Source organism: Quercus suber, unplaced genomic scaffold (genome assembly GCF_002906115.3).
Source record: "Quercus suber isolate HL8 unplaced genomic scaffold, Cork oak 2.0 scaffold_5, whole genome shotgun sequence".
In the NCBI taxonomy this organism is placed as follows: Eukaryota; Viridiplantae; Streptophyta; class Magnoliopsida; order Fagales; family Fagaceae; genus Quercus; species Quercus suber.
The window spans coordinates 463,120-485,771 of NW_027069471.1; the positions used below are offsets into that span (position 1 = coordinate 463,120).

Consider the following 22,652-nt stretch of genomic DNA (forward strand, 5'->3'; position numbering starts at 1 on the left):
AAAAAAAAAAAAAAAAAAAAAAAAAAAAAAAAAAAAAGTGGTTCATTTATTTAGTTCTAAATTATACTCACTTATTTTCTTAATTGACCTAACATAGCTTTAAGTTTTGGTTTATTCCGCCACAATTTTCCTTTCTCTTTTGATATATTCATTGTCTTTTGTTAAAAGGAAAAAGTGCAAAAAAATGAAGTTATTGAATTGAGCATCACAATTGACCGAGATCACTACGTTCTATAAGTTGATGGGTGGTTTCAAATTTTGAAAAGCAATATTAACAACAATGTCACTGGACACTCCAGTGGTAACTCGTTTGAGCAAGTTTTGTGAAACTAAGAGTAATTAGTTATTTGCATCTTCTGGGACAAAATTGGCCTTTACGCTTTTTAAAAGACAATCCAGCATTTTGCCATCTTTTTCAAATTAATTAGAGAAATGCCATTCTTTTGAAAATCAATTTTTTCAAAATCGAGTTAAGCCATATAGTGCATTTTAAGGAGCTATAATGAGTTTTAAGGACTATAATGGCGTTTTTAACTCGACTCTACGAACTGAGTTATGGTAAAAAATTGCATTAACTCGATTCATGGAGCTGAGTTATAAAATGCCACTATAGTCTTAAAACTCACTAAGCTTCTTAAAAGCCATATAGGGTCCAAGAATTTTTTTTTTTAATAACTCATTTTGAAAAAATCGAGTTTCAAAAAAGTATTTCCCTAATTAATTTAAAATAGGGCAAAATGCTGGATTGTTTGATAGAAAAGGACGGAAGGCCAATTTTGTCCGCCATTTTCTATTGTAAACCATGAGATTATGCAACTCAATTATTATATTGAATGGCTACAGAGTAACCTAAATCTCGGAGGACCAAGTTTTGATTTGCTAAAACCGAAATGATTTGATCAACAACTCTTTTTAGCTTCAGGGTTGCCTTGATTACCTAAAATTAGAACACATAAAACCCATTATCTATACTAACAAAAATCCATGCCATCATGTATTCATGTCGCCGATAGGTTAATACCTTATAAAGATATCATTTCTTCACCCAAAACTCCTTTTCTAGGAGGGAAAGAGCTCTTATTAGGGGACCAATATCCTTCTAAGTAAGTGATCAATAAAGAGGTTTGGCCCAATTAGTCCTAATGTATTGCTTGTCACTCTCTCCTTCCAATCAAACTCAACTTATTCCCTTTGTTCTAAAAGTAAAAACATCATGGAAGAATTATTCTACTTTATTATATCATCACTAGACTACCTTTTTTTTTTTTTTTTTTTTTTTTTTTAACCATTGTACATTTATAATTTTATAGACAGGTTATTGTTTGAACTCATAAACCACTTGTATCACTGGATTCATGATAATTTATTGATTTTAACTCGGAATTGCAAATGTTTAAAAAAACATTTAGGTACAATATCTTAAGTATATTACATTAGGTTCTCTAATTAAATTTAAACATTTTGTACATTGATCAATAAAATGAAAATAGTGTGTTATATTTTTCTAAGACAATAAATTCAATGCAATTATATATTTAAATTTAATATATATTACATACAAAATGTTGTACCTAAGTTTTACCATTATTTTAATATGTGGGCTAATTTACTACTACCCTTAACACCAAACGTGAGTTACTATCAAGTTATTTTGTATAAAACAAGTGTGCACATATTAAATTTAATATCAAATAATAAACAAATTTCAAGTCTTATGTTCACAAATTATGTTAAAAACTATTAATAAGTGTTCATTTTTAGATACACAAAATGTAGCAAATTACAAAGCGCCACATGCTGCTGCTAGGTTTTACTATTACTATTCAGAAGCCAACAGAAATTTGCCAAGTGTCATGCAACAACCAACCATGCATCAGCTTGTGCAAGCGGTGACATAAGCAACCTCGCACGTGCAAGCGATGACATAAGCAGCCTTGCACGTGTAAGCAATGACCTAAGCAACCTCACACATGTAAGCGATGACATAAGTGAACCAATCAGACTGTGACATGTGTCACCAATCAGACTCCGCCACGTGTCGCTCATCCACCTCAAAGCTCCTATAAATAGAAGCCTTCTTGAGACATTTAGGAGGACACCAAGCCATTTAAAGCACTTAGAAGTCCAGAAGCTCTGTTGAAACCAAGCTCTAAAGCCTCCAAGAACTTCAAGAACTTCAACTTCGAATACGAAAAACATTCGAAGAGAAATCATCCAAATCATCCGCCTAGATCTAAAAGTTTGCGGGAATCAAGCCTAAAGTGTCCGAAAACATCAACAAATCACAAATCAGTGAAGCTCTACGGATCCAAGCTCTTAAAGCCCCGAAGAACTTCCACCATAAACCTTCAAAGACGAAGAACACACGAAGAACACGAAGAACGCGAAGAACAAAGGATTTCTAACAAGCTCATAGCCGGAGATTCATTGTAATTCCGTTTCAGCAATCTTCGATCCATCCCTCAACCAAATTGAAGGATATTTTGTGTTCAAGTAACAATCATATTACCATAAATCCAAATCAATAAGTCTTGCAAGGAGATCGAATCAGAGGATCACTCTTTTGTAATCACAGAGAATTGTACCACACATATTCAATACAAATTCGCATTTGTGCAACTATTTTACTTGTTTGATTTATTTCGAATTAGAAATTTAGTCGTCTACACTGCCCAAAAACATTTTGGTTTATTTTCCACACTAGTTATATGTGATCGTTTGGTAACAACTCTTTTTTAAGCTCCGTTTGTTTTGATGTAAAATAAATGGGGCGGCAAATGGAGGAATCAATTATTTTAAGGAACCTTCCATGGAGTAAAATGAGCTCTTCAAATCCAATTTGGTTACTTAACCTTTTGTTAGAAGAAAACTTCATCTCAAGGGAGGCACATGGCCCTTCTTGACCTCCACTAATTAACAACATTAAGCAATAGACCTCATAACAACTTTCAAATTAATGTAGACCTCTGTTTACTATGATCCAACCATAGGTAATTATAAAATATTTTGCCATTGTCTAGCTAGCAATATATTGTTTATAGGTTATAGCCTGTTGTGTACCGGAGAGGGTCTAAGACTCAAGAATATTGTAGTCAGTCAAACCATGGTAGACCAATATTGTAGTCTATCCACAAAATTAGGCAACTTTTAGATCAATACGACTCAACAAAGGAATGCCACAACGTATGGGTTGGCTAAGTCAAGTCTATTGAGGAATTAGGCCCTCTTTTTTGTATTTGTATGAGTCAAGTAGGCTATATATTGTAGAAAAGGACATTCTTCTTATTTTTAAAGTCTTGTAACTGAATGATATAATTCTCTATCCATCATAAGAAGAATCAAGTTTGCAATCCCCTTCACCTACTAACTGTAACAATTGAAATAAAATTAAAAAAAAAAAAAAAACACTCTTAAATCCTTGTAATGAATGTAATATATTATTGTTGGCCGCCACCATTTAAGCCATGGGTCCTAGGGCCTGATAAGTCATGAAAACACCAAGATCCAGGTTTAAGGCAACCCCACATTGGGTGACTTAGTGGTATACTTAGACTGTTCAAATTCTTTTGTTCTATGTTATATTCCATTAATCTCACCATCTCATACTTCCTCCCCCTCTATAAAGTTGTTAGGACATATGTGAATTCACTTGTTAGAAACATATGTCACTATTTTATGTAATTGGCTAATCCTTTAATAAAACGTACTTTACTTGTATTTGAATAGATCTAGGATGTGTTTAATACTTCAAGAAACTTTATTTCAAAATCAAGTGTTGAAGCCATAAAAGTCTATCCAACATTCAAGTCTGAAAAGTGCCTGTCATTAAAGCTCGACAGCTAGCCATCTATTGAGCTTAAAGAGCTATTCCAGTCCCGTGGCTCGACAGCAGCTCAACAGATAGCCATCTGTCGAGAATTTAAGAAAAATAGATTTTTCTGTTCTGTTTTCTTCCAATCCGTGATTATGTGTTTGGACTTTCTTTTCTCACAACCCTAGACATATAAAAGGATTATTTTAAGGGCCATCAAAGGTGACACAAGTTGCACAAGTGTTGAGCAAAGTTTGTTCAAGCAAATTGTGACCAGAGATAGAATTTTCCCTAGTTCATCTTTCTCATGAAGAAGTTACTGTGTTTGTACACCGTAAGGTTTTTTGACCAAGCATCTTCTAGATCTTCATCGTGTGATGAACTGAAAAACTTTGCAGCCTACAACCTTCTCTAGTTAGTGATTGAAGTCGCGTACTGGGATCTGCGCAATTGATTAGTCACGTACTAGGAGCTGTGCATTACAAGGAAAGATTGTCACTACAGAACAAGTCCAATTGGGCATTGGGGTAAGGGTTCAACTGTAGGTTGGTATAAAGTATTGGAATTCTTTTACTTGTAACCACTTGTTGTGATAATAGTAGATTCTCGGGAGTGGTGACCTTAAAATCATCCGGTGGGGTTTTTGCCTTGTAGATTTTCCCCATTCGTAAACAAATCACCGTGTCAATTTATTTTCCACTGCATTTAGTTTAATTGGTGATTTGTTTGTGCTACCACGCTTCTTGCATGTTAATTTGATTAATTAATAAACTTAGCTAATTAATCTATTAATTCATCACAAGGAGTCAATACATTCTTGGCCTATAAAAAGTAACTAATAAATTTAATGAAAAAATAAAAACCAAACACAAATCTGCTATATATGCACTATTTTGAAGACTTACTTGAAAGCATAAGAGGAAATCTATCCTTTACATACTAACTAAAACACTTATTCACCTTCTATTGGCTACAATTAATCCTCAGGCCTAATTTGTCTATAATACTGTGACGAATACCACTAGACCTGACCATGACTAAATACTTGAATATTACCCAACCTAAATAAAAAGTGAAAAACAAGATCTGCATTTCCTATATTGTTTTTTTGGTAAACATTAATATCAATCCTAAGGTTAGGAAAAAAAAAATTGGAATTTTGGTTTTGATGACCAAAAAAAAAAAAAAAGAAGAATAATAATATACTAAGATTTAAGGCTAAATATATTATGGAAAACAATTGTTTCTCAATAAATTTCAAACGAACCATTTAGAAAAAAATAATTGAAGTTCTTTATAATTGCAAATATAATCTATGAATATTTAATTTTATTAAGTTTTGAAGTAATTTCTCTTTTAAATAATAAAATTTTAAAAAAAAATCATATTTCTTTTTTGTTGCAAGATATTGTTTTGGCATTAATGTTCTTCATTGAAAATATTTGTCTCTAGTTATAGTAGAAACATGAATAGTAAACACATGTACATTCACTTTATAAATTCAGAAAGAAATGCTTATAAATAAATGATGATCTTCTAATATTTATTATTCGTTTGGTACAATTAAGAAAGAAATGATGATAAATAAAAATAACATATATGTGATTTAGATCTACTACCATTCCCATTAAAATTTTGAAGAAAAAAAACCAATATGATATACTTGTGCTCTTGACACACATAGTTGAACACTCTTCTTATCTAATAGTTTGCCCTTAATTACTTTTTATGATTAGAAAAGAATTTTTGTTTGTTTACTAAGGATTTTAATTACTTGCATAAATTGCATTTTTACCTGGGAATTGGGAAGATCATAAAATTGGACTAATTTTTCCATATTAGATGTTAGATACAGTATTTTCATGATTTAAGAGCCAAAATTTCAAAATTACTCCTGATAGGCCAAGAATATATTGACCCTTTGTGATAAATTAACAAATTAATTAGCCAAGTTAATTAATTAATTTAGTTAGCATGCAGTACACGTGGTAGCACAAACAAATTACTAAATAACTAAATGCAGCGGAAATTAAATTGACACGATGATTTGTTTACGAATGGAGAAAACTTACGCGGCAAAAACCCATCGGGTGATTTTAAGGTCACCATTCCCGAGAATCCACTATTATTACAACAAGTGGTTACAAGTAAAACAATCTTAGTACCTTATACCAACCTACAATTGAACCCTTACCCTAATACCCAATTGGACTTGTTCTGTAGTGACAATCTCTCCTTTTAATGCATGGCTCCCAGTATGTGACAAACCAATTTGATGCACGAATCCTAGTACGTGGCTTACTCACTAACTTGAGAAAGATGTTGGCTGCAAAGTTTTTCAATTCATCACATAATGAAGATCACGAAACTCCTTGGTTACAAAACCCTACAGTGTATAAACATAGCAGCTTCTTCAAGAGAAAAATGAACTAGGGCAAATTCTGTCTCCAGTCACAATTTGCATGAACACAACTTCGCTTCACACTCGAGCAACTTTTGACGGCCCTTAAAACAATCATTGTATATGTTTAGGGTTATGAGAAAAGAAATTCCAAACATGTATTCACAGATTGAAGTGAAATCAGCTCTGAAAAACTGAGTTTCATAAATCTTGATAGATAGCTTATTTGTCGAAAAGCTGTCAAGCATCAGGTTTTAGTAGCCTTTTAAACCTTGATAGATACTAGCTGTCGAGCTAGCTGTCAAGTTTTAAAATCCTACACTTCTTTACTTGTTTCTTGAACAGACTTGCATGACTTTAACACTTAATCTTGAAACCATGTTCCTTGAAGCATTAAACACATCCTAAATCTACCCAATTACAAGTAAAGTGTGTTTTGTCAAAGGATCAGCCAATCATATAAAATATTGATATATGTTCCTAACATGATTCACATATGTCCTAACAATTCCATTGAACAAACTTTGATAGAGTTTGACCAAGCTAATTGATGGCCAAATGAACTAAAAAAATTACCCTACCACCAAAATCCATCTTATGTTACTCAAATACATCATGTGATATTATTAGACAAAGGTTGACAAAAGTTTAACTAAGAGTTGACAAAGAATTCAATCATTCGATCGTGATAAATTCAAGCTCATTTGAAAGATTACAGAATTTCATTTAAATGTCCGCTTATGAGCTTTTATATCGGACTCAAAACGCGTAAGATATCACAACTTTCTTGCCATTTTTGAGAAAGTGTCATAAAGCCCAAACAATGTTAAATTGACTTAAATAAGATACCATTGGAAGGATCTAATGATAACTTTTGATTTGGCATGTTCAAAGCACAAAAATTCCCTTGAGTAAAGAGAAAACACAAAAATACGAATGACCAAAACATGGGAAAAAATTGGCCTTTACGCTTTTTAAAAAGACAATCCAGCATTTTGCCATCTTTTTCAAATTAATTAGAGAAATGCCATTCTTTTGAAAATCAATTTTTTCAAAATCGAGTTAAGCCATATAGTGACGTTTTTAAGGAGCCTATAGTGATGTTTTAAGAACCTATAGTGGCGTTTTGTAACTCGATCTTCATGAAATCGAGTTATTGGTAAAAAAAAGAAAAAAAAATTGCATGTAACTCGACTTCATGGAGATCGAGTTATAAAATGCCACTATAGGTCCTTAAAACATCACTATAAGCTCCTTAAAACGCCATTATAGGGCTCAAGAATTTTTTTTTTTTAATAACTCAATTTTGAAAAAATCGAGTTTCAAAATAATGACATTTCCCTAATTAGTTTGGAAAATAGGGCAAAATGCTGGATTTTTTTTTGAAATGGGCATTTGCCCATTTTCTCCCCAAAACTTGTGTTTTGTATCATTCTTCTATACTCATATCTTGCTAATTCCAAAATCAAAGCTACAAAGATGGAATCTTTAGAAAATCTGTTGTCACACTCTTTTCAGTAATTTTTTTTTTTTAGTCAAATCGACATTCACAAGGCTGAGAAATAAGTTCGCAAAAAATGACAAAAATTATGCAACCTAATTGGGTCCAAAATTAGCATGAGGGGCCAACTTTGTATACAAATTAATTTGACACAAACCATGCCGGGGTGATCCAAAAAGTTAGCATGGTTCCAACCCTACATGGTTCTGAAATATGTGGCTTGACCCATCAACTTTTTGTGAGTATGGTGCTCGTGAATTAAATTACTTAACTGGTTTTCAGGGTAAGCGCTCTCATTTGATATGTTAGTGTTGGCATGACTAAAACTAGTGAAGTTGCAGGATATAACACTTGTAAATGTAAATGGGGTTAGTAGAGAGAAGAAATTAGTGATCATAAAGAGATAGAAGACGACGAAAAGCTGTGTAAATAGGATTAATGTTTTTTGTTTTTTTTTGAGAGAGGGAATATGATTAATATGTTTGATCATGAGGTTGTAAACAAAACAACCATGATTAAAACTTTGGTATTAATTAAGGTTATTATTATTATTATTATTTAAAAGAATGACTAATTCTATGCCTTTTGGTCCTATTTCAAATTTTTTTTTTGGGTGAAAAGTCCTAGTATTTCAATTTGACATTTCTCTATCCCTGCGGCAATGACGTACGGATCTTTCTCATCTTCTTCTTCTTTAAGACTTATACTGAATACTTAATTACTTATTTAAGTTACGTTGATTTATAGTACAGCTGCAATATCTCAACCCTAATACCAACGTTTTAATCATGGTTGTTTACAACTTCAAGCTCAATCATTTCCTATTCCCACAACTTTTCATCTTCTTTTATATCTTCACGATCACCAGTTTCTTCTCTGTACTAACCCCATTTACATTTACAAGTGCTTTATCCTTCAACTTCACTGGTTTAGTTGTTTCAAGTTTCAACTCTAGCATTTCGTGTGAGAGAACTTACACAAAAAGCCAAGCAATCCAACTCATGGGCAGCAAGCACACACCAGGGTGGAAGGGTCGAGTCACGTATTTGGAATCACTACAACAAAAGTAGACAAAAGTGGACTATGGTGACGAAACTTTTCGTCATAATATGTCCTTATTTTATTGTCGAAGACATATAGTGACGAAGCAACATTCATCACCTAAGTCCTGTCACTGAATGTCGTAGTGAAGAAACTTTTCGTCACCAATTGTATTTTTTTTATTTGACCATATAAGGTGATGAAATCTTTTGTCACTGATTGTGTGTTTATATATATATATTTTTAATTTTCAATTTCAATTCAATAGTTTATGTGACAAATTATTTCGTCACCAATTTATGCTTATAATCAGTTCAACCTATTGGTGACAAAAATTTTTGTCACCCTTTTTTATTTTTATTTTTATTTTTATTTTTTATTATTAATGTTCTTTACATTTACTTGCCTTACATTACATTACATTAACCTATTCATTTCCAACCACATCCATAAACAAATTATCCATTCATTTTCAACCACATCCATAAACAAATCATCCATACAATCTAAAATGTAAATAAAAAACCATTATACTATTAAAACCATTGAAGTAAGTTGTTCACAAAGTAATTACAATAGTATATATATAGATGAAAGATGTCTTCCATATATTACAAAAATGAAATTGAGTTCAAGTAGTGTCACAAAAAATCTTTTTGCCACCAATCTCATATCTGCACAAGGATAAAGAAAAATACATCAATACTTAACCCATGCACCTGTGGGACAAGGCCTCTAGAAATCTCACAAATTTCACAACCCATTTTTCCTTTGTTATTGATTCGGAGAATCAAACTGAATATGCAGATGGGATGACCTTCTTCCTTACACCTTGGGGTTCAACGATTCCTATGCCCACAGAAGGTAGGGACTTGGGCCTTACTCGTATAGACCAGCCTTTAAACTCAACGAATAATCCGTTTTTTTTTTGCAGTGGAGTTCGATATCTATACAATCTAGCATTTAACCCGCGCAATGCATGGGATCATTTTATGAATCAGGAAACAATCAACTTAATATATTATACTTAGATAAAACTAAAAGCTAATGATTAATTAAACGAATATAATTTTTTCCTATCAAGGGTCTTAAATTTAAGTATGAATTTCAAATTTGTGTGCTTTCTATAATAGGAAGTCTCAAACAATAGGATGATTAAATAAAGATGGATTGAGTATAATATTATTATCAGAAATAGTTTAAAATAAATAAATAAATAAAACAATAGAATGGACCAAAAATGCAATTGTAATTAAGAGTTAAAAGTGAAATTTCAAGTTCTATTACAATCTCTCCAACATATTTGGTTCACAAACTACAATCATTGTTACTCATACAGAGTTTGGATTGTGCACCTATACTTGCAGTTTAGAATCTTGTCATTGAAATTGATAGATGGTAAATTCTCTTTAGAATCATGTATATCCTTTGAGACCTCAACTACTTCAAGTACTTTGTTTTATCCACGACTCTGGAATCAAAACTCAAAATGAAATACTAAGGTCATCACCATAAAATATAAATGCATCTAATTTGACAATAATAAGATCTGAGAAACTAATCACTCACCAAATACAATTATTCCTACCAATCATAACCATTTGAGCCAAATATCAAAACTAAAAATCATTTCGATGGAGACGGAGAAATCAAGAGTGAAACAAAATTCCTATAGAATGCAATATAGAAAGAGAGGCAGAGACAGACCAACTCTTAAGAACAAAAGTGCAAGAGCATGACAACAAAGGATTAAGACTTGAAGAGACGCCCAAAGAACTGTTGGGATTGGTGGGGTGGTGTGGGCGCGGCCAGAGAGTGTGTGTTACTTAAAACTTTAAGTGTGTTACTTGTTCAGTCATTCGATATTGACTCTCCTAGATAACACCATTTTTTTTATTTTTTTTAAGTGTTCCAATTTTTATTTTTTATTTTTAGATACCTATGAAGCTGCTACCTAATCTCTTTTTAGATGGAGTCCAACTTTGGCATTATTTTTAGAAAAATGATTGAACATGTGCTAATATCTGCAACAACACCTTACGCATGTGCTGATATTCCTACCATACAAAACAACCTAATTTCCATACTATTCAACCTTATGAACACTTATTTGTTATAACCAACACAGGCATTCCCAAACAATAGTCAAAGTGGAAATTAAGCTGACTTTATAGCTAGTCTCATAGATTCATTAACTTAAGCTGACTATTAGACTTTCTTGTTCTTGTTCTTATAAACACTAAAAACAGAAGATAGTACAATCAGACCCATACCTTGTGTAAAAGCTTCATGCATTTCTTGATGCAATGATTGATCCGCATCTTGGGTAGAAGCTCCTTCTGAAGACCTTCCACTCTGGAACGTGTACGTAGACTTTCCTTTTGCCTTGCCATCTCAACAGACAAAGAATAAAATAACCAAAGATTTGTTCAAGTTCTCTAGTAACTACCATGAAATGAACTAAGTAAAGATGAAAACTAAAATAATTGAAACTCAACTTTAATAAAAATTTCACTGGTCCAATATATTGGAAATAAAGTTCACAACAACTAAGCAGATGTATTTAAATAAATTAAAAAAGCAGCACATACCATTTTACTGGTCAAATCCTGTTTCCCTATCAAATACCATTATAAGCTTACATTCAAATAGCATATAGAACCAATAAAAGTAGCACATGCTATTTCATAAGTACACATGCTATTTCATAAGTAATTAAGTAAGAGCTGCAATAGTAAAGAACCAAAAATAATGGAAATCCATTGAGTTGAACATCTAGCGTGTCTCATTAAAGTATAAAGGATGAACTAATATTAGAAGAGTTAATGAAGCAAAGATTATCACATTGCATTCTTATATGAGCAAATGCCACTGTATTTATTTATTTAATTCAATGCCCAGCTTGAAAACCCACCAAAATCTATCCTAATTGTTAGGTTCTAAGGATTTATGATCTAAATCTATTAGAACTTCAATGTGTAATGTTGGCAAACCATAATCAAAACTTAGAGCCTAGAATTAAGCTTCTTAAAGTATGTTTATTATAAAGTTGGAATCGAGTAATTGCAGAAATTTACTATTCACTTTCTGCANTTTGTTTTGGTTTAATTATTATTAAAAAAAAACGGTTAAAGTCAAATAATAAAAAAAAGGCTTACGATACAGTGGAGACAGAGTTCATACCGTCAGTCATCACCATCCCTTGCCAGACTTAGACCATCAGATTGCCAGAACCGACATCAACAAAGGTAAATTTTTTCCTCAATTTTGTAGGTTTGGGTATAAAACATTACTTTTAATTAAGTTTTTTTGTTGGGTAGGTTTAGATTTGATTCGTTTTTGTTTTGGGTTTTTGGATTCTCTATCAAAATGTTTGTTTTCTCAATTTTAGATATTTGCTTTTGTTTTGTTTTTGTTAGTTTTTTTAGATTACAGAAATAACTAAAAATATTGATTTTGGTTTGGGTACTTCTGTTTCTAATCTTAAGGAAATTGTTGGGATTAAATAAGAATAGGATTGAATGTTGCATTGATATTTATTTTAGGTCTTTTTACCGTATGAAAAACTTGATTCCACTATGAAATAAAAAAAACTAGATTCAATTTCGCCTCTATCCTCCCCTCCTCCTTTTAGGCAAAATCAAAAGCAAATGGAAAGCGGGATGGTTATCTCAATCTTTGCCAATTTGACTGTTCCTCTTTCAGGTTCTTACATTTTCCACCGTTTCTTATATTACTAATGATTTCCACTTCTTTACTTTACTCTTTCAGATTTCAGGAGGCATATACACGGGCCAATCTGTGGTAAATAAAATCTATTTTTTATTTTTCCTTCAAATTTTGAGTTTAACTAAATGCTAATTGATTTTTTATTTTGGGCAGAGAGTTGTTCCTACAGATATTAACAGAAGGGAAAAAGTGTTCCCCTGGAGTACAATTGATAGTCGATGAGTGCATTCAAAAACTCAACCACTATTGCACTGTTGATGATGTTCAACTACGGTCCAATCCTTGAAATGCAAGTTGTATACATATATGTTCACTTTTATCTAATCTTGGCCTTCTTTAAGTTTTATCTTTGAAATGAATTTTTGTTTCATATTAATAATCAAATTCTACATTGATTTGTTCATTTATGTGTTGGTATTTTTATGTTATATGCAAAGCAAAAACTGATAATTCGATGTAATTATGGACATACTGAGTGCACATAAATTATGTGTTCTTACTAAAACAACAACATCAACCAAGCATTAATCCCAAAATTTTGGGGTTGATATGGACATGGATCACACAGTGATATGTCGATTCTTAAAAAAAAATTAAGCAATGATACGTTGGGGATATAGGGATTAAATCAATTAATATATTTAGGTGTATTTTATTTTTATTTAAAGTATAGGGATTTTGGAGTGTTCATGCTTCTGAGGCTATAGATCTTTAGAGGGTCGGCCATGTATTCTTTTCTGCCATTCTAAATTGTTTGTCTTAATTATTTTTTTTTTTTATACTTTTAAATTGCTGCCATGTGTTATAGTGATACAAGGGCTTAAGTTGATGATGAAGATACAGCAATGATGAACATTATCAGGTCTGATGATTGGGTCACCATTAAAATCACAAACTAGACAATGATGGTGAATTCCTTATCCACATCTCTCATTGTTTAGGTTTTTCTTATTCACTTTCAATTTTAAATAAATTTTTACTTAAAACTTTGAAGAAACATTCAATGCTTTTTGCAACAGGAATCAACTATGCTGATATGACGAATTAGCTTTTGCATCGTTGGCTCCATTTGATGAATCAGTACCTAGCAGCTCTAGAAAGAAGTCCAAATGATGATTGCCATGTTCATGCAATACAAAAAACACCATTGTTTCTGCCAGAAAGGGTATGATCAATTTGAAAATTTTACATGCTTTTAATACTGTTGGAATCATGGACAGTGATTCAGGCTTGAAATATGTTTATTAGAAATTCTATTTACATCATTTATAGAAAGTAATTTGTACAAGGAAAAGTTATAAAGTAAATGCATAATATATTCCTAAGGTAATTGCTAAGATCAAAGTCAGACATTGGGCATGATATTAGGGGGCAATCTATCATGCTTTATCTGTACTAAATTAGCTCCTTGATTTAAGCATTGAGGCTGTGAATTTGGCTTCTGTTTGTTGCCATATTGGAATTGAGGCATGGGCTGCAAGTGTGCTTCATTACTTAATATACATCTTTCTTCTTCTAATTTATATTTGATATTTGATTTGCCAATTATGTTGCTCCTTAAATATTTTTGAAGTGACGTGGTTATACATTTTTTTTGCCTTTAATTTTGATCTTATTGTTCCTCCCTTCCCTGCCTATTTTTTATGTGAATATTTATCTTTCAAGTTGTTTGTTCTTTAAAATGGAATTAAAAATTCAATGATTGAATTGTGTGTAAGGGCCACTCTCACTTGATTATTTAGCAAAAAAGAATGTGGGTCTTACATAACTTTATTCAATGTGAGTTTAATCTTTGTGAAATTAGGGTCAAGGACTTAGCATCTTTGCAAAATGAACAATGTTGTATGTCGAATCTTTGAGATGAAAAATATAGCATTTTTATTTTTATTCAATATTGTCTAATAGTTGCTTCTTCTTTTCTCCGGCAATAGACTTAAAACAATTATTCAATAATTGGGGGCACAACTTAACTAAACGGAAACTAAGAAATTTTATTAATTGTTCAATTTCTTATTGGGGTGTACCTCTCTGTTCCTGCCTTTGGAAGGAGAAGCAAACATTTTTTTTATTGATCATATTTTATTTGAGAATAATTCTAATAGAATGTTGTCTTTATGTAGTGCTTTTGGAAGGAGAGAAGTGCTAAGAAACAGAGTCTGCAACAACATTGAAGCAGATGAAAAATTTTCCTATTCTCAGGCAAATCATGGTCCTCATGGAAGCTTCAGGGTCTAAGAAAGGCAAATGGATTGGTGTTTCATTTCAGTGTAAGAATTTGAAGAAGTTTCAATATGTTCATGGGCTGTCAAAGTTGAAAAGTGCATAGGAAGACTATTGCTATATTGTTATCTTTGAGGGTTCTCCCTATCAAAGTCATGAGAGAATTTGTAGAACAAGCTTCTTTATTTTTTATTCTATATATTTTTCTTTTGGACTTAGGTTCCATGTAAGGTATTATTTTGTCTAATAGATGTTTGTTGTACTCCCCTTGGCCTATTTTTAAATTGGTACAAACAGTTGAAACATAACTATATAGGACCTATAATACTTTTCAAAGTTGCTATGTCAAGGCCTTCGGCCTTCACTTGGTATCAATTTGGTGGGCAGCAAGTGTTTGTTGAAAGTTGTGAGTATTAGCACTTGGCAGCTAAGTGGTTTGTAAATGTTGTAAGTGGAACCTAAGTTTAAACAAGCACCGTGGTCTTCTCTTTTGCCCCCCCCCCCCCCCCCCCAAAAAACACCTTTCTTTTTCTCTCTCCCTCTCATTTTTCTTCTTATACATGTATTAGTCTTCTGCTAAGATTTGATATTCCGACACCTTTTTATAATTGAAATTGGAATTTTTTTTTTTTTTTTAATAATTGCATAGGCAACTTGTTTGGTGTAATTACCCTGTACAATTTTTGCACTTTGAAGAAAGGTGAAAACTTTATTTATTTATTTATTTTTTTTATAGTATTTAGATTGAACAGTTTGGCATTATTGTCTCCCACACAACACATTTTAATTGTTAGTTGATAACTTGGAATGTCAAAAAGTTTTTCTCATATTAAAATATGTCCAGTGAATACAATTTTTTTTCATTTCTGTTTTTACAACTACTAACATGTCTTGATCTGATTGGTTGGTACTTTTATTTTACATAATAAAAGTGATTGACACTAATATTGTAAAAATGTTGTGTTCATAACATTTCTCTTTAAAGAAAACATGTGCAATACTTTCATTTTAGTTATTTGCTAGATTATTATATGTTTAACCATAATTGGAATAAATGGGAATACTTCACTCAAACAGAAGATTCCAATTTATGCAAGTGAATTGAACTACGTTTTGAAACAAATATTTGGACCATAAGGTAAGATATGGTAGGACATTGCTAATTGTGTTCATTCTATTGTTTTAGAATTACTACCTTGAGAAGAGTAGTGCTTTTGGCATATTTCATTCTTGTGTTCATTCTTTTGTTTTAGTCCAGATTATTGTATACTACAGCCAAGGACAATAGGCAGCAGCTTTTTCCAATTTTTTCCTTTTGAGTTTTGTGCACGCTAACAACAAGGCTATTGGGCTAAACCTCCATTAGGCTCACAACTTACTTGTAAAGTGGGTTTTGAATTTCTTACTTTTGGTTGTTCTCAGCACAGAGACTCAATGAAGCTATCTCTCCCTTCCCATGTGTTTTCTCTCCTTTTTTCCAACCCCCTCTCCTCTTCTAACTTCTCATATTTATAGCTCTAAATCAGTGGATGGATCATGATTACTGTCACAGTTAGTGCAATTGGAGGTCCAATATCATCAGCCACAAGTGGATGGTTAGGTGGGAGTGGAATGTGGTAAAAGTGGCCTTGGAATTTGGTTCCTACTCCAACAGGCATGCCCGGCAGCGATGCTTCTCTGGGCACTACCGGGTATGCTAATGATGGTGCGTTTGGATGTTATTCTTCCTTTATTGTTCGGTAATGGTTCATCGAGCAAGGATCAAGTGATGAAACTTGGGCTTGCAGTTTGTGTGGGCTTAGACTGGGGTTTTGAGTATAAAGAGATTGGGGCCATAGGCCGCACTGTTGTGTTAGAACTTAAGACCCAAATGGATCTGGGCACCATGGTGCCGTACATTAGCCCCCCCTTGATTCATGCCCGACTAACGGGAAGAATTAAGGAACCCGGTAGGCACTTTCGTTTGAGTAGGTTAACAGGTGGAAGCTTGGGCAGTTTCAGAAACACATAATGCGCCCTCAAAAGACGTGCTATTTTGGACCGTTTGGTTCAGCTGTTATCATTACCTGACGGTTTGCAAATCGACGAGGCGCATGTGTCAGTTGGTATTGGCATCCGTGAAATTTCCTTGCTAACTGAGCCCCATTATGGTTGATTGGACTCCGCTCTTCCCTCTTTGGCCTCTATAAATAGCCCGTCACAAATTATTTTTTCACTTTTTCACTCTATACTCTCTGAATTTTCTTTCTACCGAGCATTCATCTATGCGCTTACTCGTCAGCCTAGAGCCCCCTTTCTTCCCTAAAGCCCAAAGTAAGTTTCCTACGTCTTCCTTTTACTTCAGCTTCTTTCTTCAAGTTTCTTCCTTCAATTTTAGACTTTAAGATGGGCTATGCTTTTCTTCTAAACACTGTGGCGTCTTTAGCCACATTTAGGCAGAAGTTTGATATTCTTGATGATGTGGAGGTGGCGTATTGCCAAGAGAGCGAATTTGACCTCCACAGAGGGGAACAAACTGCTTTCTTTCCCTTAATGGCGATTCTAGAGGGTGGTGTTAGGTTTCTCGTGGACCCTCTCTTACTCAATACACTTAGGTACTACGGGCTGTACCCTGACTAACTTCTCCCCAATTTTTACTGGGTAGTTAGTTGTGTTAGTAGGTTGAACCATACATTCGGTTTGCAATTAAACCATCATGATATAAACCACATGTACAGTCTGTGTGGAAATAAGAGTACAAACTATTATTTAAACGTTAGAGATACGCAGGTATGGCTGATATCATGCCTACTTGACTCTAATAGGAATTCAGTTGGGGAGTTCGTCCGGGTGTGCGACAATTGGTTTGCCGGAGAAATCCCCTGCCCCCTCTCACGTCGTGAAGTGGGTTCGTATTGACTTCTAACTTAACTATCTTTCCACTTATGGTTGTTTTATTTACCTGAATATTGATGTAGTGTTTCATCTATATATATACTAGTGTTTAACCCGCGCAATGTGCGGGATCGTTTTACATATTAATGAACTTTATTTAATAACGTATTATATTTAAGCATATAGTGTCCAATACCTAAAACTATATACATTGGAGTGCTTCCTCATGGGATATGACTTGTACCGACCATTCAATTAAGTGTCAGCCTATGGAGTCCCTTAAGTCCATCTTGCATTGCCCTGAAACTTCTCTCACCCAAAAGTCAAAGGAAGTATATATTGTCATTCAAATAATTATCCATCAGTGACAAACAAATTGTGATAATAAGAACAATAATTGATGGTGACATTGCTTTTTTCAAGTTTTAAAATATCTCTTTTTCTTGGCACATTATTTAATTGTATACCAGAGTTACTTATGCAAGAGACTTGTTAGGCAAGCTGGATCGTCATACTTCTTTTAAGTTTGGGAATTTCTGGTTGGTTCAAACTTGGAGGGGGAAGTAGGCTTACGTTGTATGTCTCCATTTTTACTATGCTTTGTTTAATAAGTATTATTTTAGACACTTTCAAAATTGAGTGTGTCTAATATAAATTGCAGCTTCATGGTAAAGCAATAAACCAAACATAAGGATGATCAACATGTACACACCTTAAGAGGGTTCACAAAAAATTAACAAAAAGATACTAAGATAATATCACTAAAAAGTTGTAATGCATCTCAAGTCCACAATTCCAAAAAAACTGCCATGAATACAGAATTCCACTTGTCACAACTAAACCAATTCATAATCCTTTACTAAAATTCATGGCAATAGGTACAAAGAAAATGACATACAATAACTTAACAATATATTTGGTTTACTCTTTAAAAAAAAAAAACAATACAATGAAATACATTAAAATTCATAGGATAATCTAGTATGTCCATTTGTTTATCTTGCTTGTAAGAGTATGTTATTTATAAAATACATTGAGATCATTAGACTTCAAATTTTTTTTTTTTTCTGCTTTGATGCAATCCGCTTACTACCCTTTTGATGTTTTTGAAGCATTTGGAGCGGCATACTTTTATCATTAGTTTCTTCAACTTCTGTAATTACAAAAGCAATTAATTGAGGTCTTTCAACAGATGTTTGTCCTATTTCTATTTTCTGACTGGCAACTGACTTGCCCTTCCTTGATTTCCTTACAATTTCCTCTATTGTATCCTGCAATAATTTGCACTTTTATTAAATGTTGTTTGAAATAATGAAAGAATATATGCATGTTACTTAAAATTTAGAGTGCTTTCATTGTACTATATTGACTTTGATGGTGTCATACAAAAATTTAAAATCATATAGCAAGTAAGGCAGAGTGTATGCTTCAAATTCAATGAACAGTATATAAAGTATATTGGTGATACCATGTAAAGAGTAGTTATGAATCCTACGGTACTTAGGTGTGATAAATATATTGGAAATAGATTACAACTCTATTATTACCTGATGTCTTTCAACTTTATGTGAGATTTCTGTTTCCAAAATCTTCGAAACAGTATAATTTCCTCTTCCATATTTCAAATTATATTTATCAAGATGCAGTTGGAAGAAATATTCATTGCCAATTATCCTCTGAATCTCTCTTGGTAGGACATTGTCATCTAATTTCAAATTCTGTATAAACAAAGAGTCAGACAATTAGCAATTAACACATAAATTAGAGAATGATGCACTATTCAAAGGATTATATCATAAATTATCCAATATGTTTGTCACTGATTGGGTATGGGTGCAGCAAACACATGCAAGTAAAAAATTTTGGGTATAAGAGAATATTAAATGCAAAATAAGAGAATTCATTCCTAAAAAATAATTCATTTAGAAAGAAATTAAAAGTATCAATATATATTTTCTTCTGTTAATGGAGACTTACAATTAGTATGACTTTTATAATGAATTGAAAAGCAATCAATCAGGATGATGATCCAATATGTTTATGCTTAGAATAAATTTTCAATTCAAGCAGAGATGTTTCCAATCGGGCAGCTAATTATTACATTGCAACTATGAAGAGCAGCCAAGACCACTGAGAAAAACAGCGAAATTCAATCCAATCAGGGGTAACTATTTGCTATTACTCTATGGAGCACATAGATAAATGGAATAAGGAAAACTATGAAGGAAACCTGATCCATGCTACAGATGTGCTGCAAAGTCAGAAGCATATGAATTTTTTTTGTGAAGAGAAGCTCAACATTCTTGGTAGGATCAACCATAGTACCACATAATTGTGGCGAGAGGACCAAACTCTCACCTGTAAGACATTCGTCTATTTTTTTTCTTTAAAATCAATTTCGAAATTTGAATAAGAAAAACAGTGACCACTTGCAGACAAGTTAGAGTCCATGCTCAATAGAAATGATTCAATGCTAATACTGTCATAGCCTAAATATAATAATATCTTAAAATCTATTGAAGTCAGTGTATTCCTATTATTTGGCTTCACGTATAAATACTCTTAGAAACTGTGTACATGCTATAAAAGAAATAAAAAATAAAAACAATTGTCAAATTCTAATTTAGTTGTATTGTTATGTAATCTCCATTATTTCTCAAGTAATGAACCACCAATCATTTTTATTTTCAAAACTTCTTGTTATAATTCATCAAAAACAAATATTCAAAACTAAGATTATAGTAAACGTTTGGTTAAAATTGAAGTGAGATTGCTATCTAAAATTCAACTCCCAACTATGCTCTCTAAAAATACAAAAAAAATAGTAGTAAAAATTATCCCTTGTCGCCAAACAAATAGTCACACCTCTCCACTTCATATGTGCAAATATTTTTAAAAATAAAAAATAAAAAAATAAAAAATAATAAAAAAAGGATAAAAGATATTTCCTATGATTAGTTGCAGCTAGCTTGCCTTGCTACCCTGTCAAATCAGGGGCCTCAAGAAGGATTAGATTTCCTGCACATAAGAAATATTAGATTAGCCATTTGCTTGTTATTGATTATCATTAAGAAGATGAATTGGAACTTGACCTTTTAGTTTTAGAAGCACTTTTCTATAGTAATTTGAAACAAAAAAAAAAAAAAAAAAAAAAAAAAAAAAACATTTTGTGATATAGCACATGAAGGGGAAGAAATAATGAACAAACCTATGAATTAAACAAATTAATTATCAGAAAAAGAAAAAAAATTAAAGAAATTGCGGGCACATATAAACAAAAACAGAACACTCACTAAAGAGTAAAGCATTTAATTTCCTTAGGCAATGTGGCTCAAGTGAAGTCACAGCAAAGGCTTGAAATGAAATTGTGATATTTCATAGCAAAGATTGAATGAGTCACACATACACGCATTGGATCTTCAATTCAAAGATTGAATAATTAAAAAAATGAAAAATATTTGAATCTAAATTAAGCCAATTCAAGGTTAGAACCTGATAAATAAATAAATAAATAAACCTATTTTCACAGCGAATTCAGCATAGAAAGTTAGCTATAGCATGTACACAGCAGACTCAAATGGTGAAAAGTAAAAACTGTGATAAATGGAATTATGTATTAACTTTGAATTGTAAGTTTGTAACAGATACCCAGTAAAGAAAATTGCCAAAGAAGAAACCTCAAATGATTCCAAATTCTCTACCAATACCTAAATATGGAATTATTTAAATGAAAAAAACAATACAATTAAATATACTTTCTACCTATTAAGAATAGCAGGGATCAAGTCCAAATCACATTACTTATAATCAACCAATTTTGCCTTTTGTAAACCTAATCCTTCTCATCAATCAAACATAAACTCTCAAATTATATAAACAAAAAAGGCAGACTTAAAGTAGCTTCAATTTTTTGCTTACTCAGCATCAAAACAAACACATTTTATTATTTAACTCAACCGTTACTCCAAAGGAAATTGTAACACTCCCAAAAAGCCTCTCCCTTGGTCTTCTAAAAAACCCAAAAATTATAATGAAATTATGAAGTTTAAAAGATAACCAACCATTGAAATTTGGGTAGGATTCAAAAAGCAGAAACATAACAAAAAATGCCGAACAAAATACAACAATCAAACAAACAGAGCTCAAGAAATTGTAAAACTAATCGAAAATTAAGGAAAAAGGTAGCCTTTTCAATACCTTAGAAACAGTAATTGAATAGAAAACAAAAAAAAGGGGGAAAAAACATGCCTACCTTCTGAATCGCTTCTGAGTTGCCTGTTGTTGTAGAGGACCCACAAAGTTTTTCAGTTGCAAAAGACGAACAGAGTCTTTTTATTTTTTTTCTGCTTCCTTTTGGATTTTCTTTTTTCATATGCTTGTTGGTCTGGAACACGGTATTCTGATCTGTGCGTCTATGGAGTTGTGGTGAAGAGGATGGTATTCTGATCTGTGTGGCTATGGAGTTGCGGCGAAGAGGTGGCAGTCAGAGTGCGTTTTAGGGTTTGAGTTTTTTTTTTTTTTTTGAAAAGCTGCTTGGTGTTTTTACTTTTTATTATAGATATACGTTTTGACGAAAGCGAGTCTTCCAAATGTACCGTACGAGTTTTTTTTTAAATAAATCTACACGTGTCAGCATTTTAAGGGGGTCATTTTGCTAACGTGTCAGCACTTGGTAAAAGCTTCTGCTATTATATATAGTATATGATAGCTGGGATTTGCCTGGGGAACATGTAGGTATTGATATCAACTCTATGAAATCTGTTGCTAATGTGCCATGGTTGAGTACTGTTGCTATTAGGGACGTGAAAAGAAGAGGAGGGATGATAAAAAAGATGGTCATGCCCTTGATGACGAATTTAGAAAAGGAACAGAACCAAAGAGATTTTCATATGATAAATTGGCCCATGCAACAAATTATTTCAATAACAAAGAAAAGCTAGGTTAGGGAGGATTTGGTGAGTTTCATAAAGGATTTTAAAGAGACTTAGACTCCATAGTTGTTGTTAAAAGAGTATCAGAAGAATTTAATGCAACTCATTGGTTGGTGCCCCGAAAAAAGTAATAATAATAATTTC

The 22,652-nt window shown here is 32.5% G+C and overlaps 2 long non-coding RNA genes and 1 pseudogene across 2 annotated transcripts; 1 reads left to right on the forward strand and 2 right to left on the reverse strand.

The window, feature by feature from the left end:
• Positions 1-8,671, reverse strand: part of LOC112027320 (L-type lectin-domain containing receptor kinase IX.1-like) — a 34,372-nt pseudogene extending 25,701 nt beyond the window's left edge.
• Positions 8,672-12,356: 3,685 nt separating this feature from the next.
• LOC136067163 (uncharacterized) lies at positions 12,357-15,133 on the forward strand. The gene is made up of 5 exons (XR_010628689.1): positions 12,357-12,558; positions 12,637-12,776; positions 13,292-13,391; positions 13,503-13,648; positions 14,604-15,133. It is a non-coding gene; the product is annotated as an uncharacterized LOC136067163 (long non-coding RNA).
• A 3,177-nt stretch (positions 15,134-18,310) lies between these two features.
• On the reverse strand, positions 18,311-22,108 carry LOC112003945 (uncharacterized). Its single transcript, XR_010628353.1, has 4 exons — positions 21,830-22,108; positions 20,551-20,595; positions 19,125-19,295; positions 18,311-18,848 (listed from the first exon to the last, which is right to left on the reverse strand). It is a non-coding gene; the product is annotated as an uncharacterized LOC112003945 (long non-coding RNA).
• Positions 22,109-22,652: the final 544 nt, after the last annotated feature.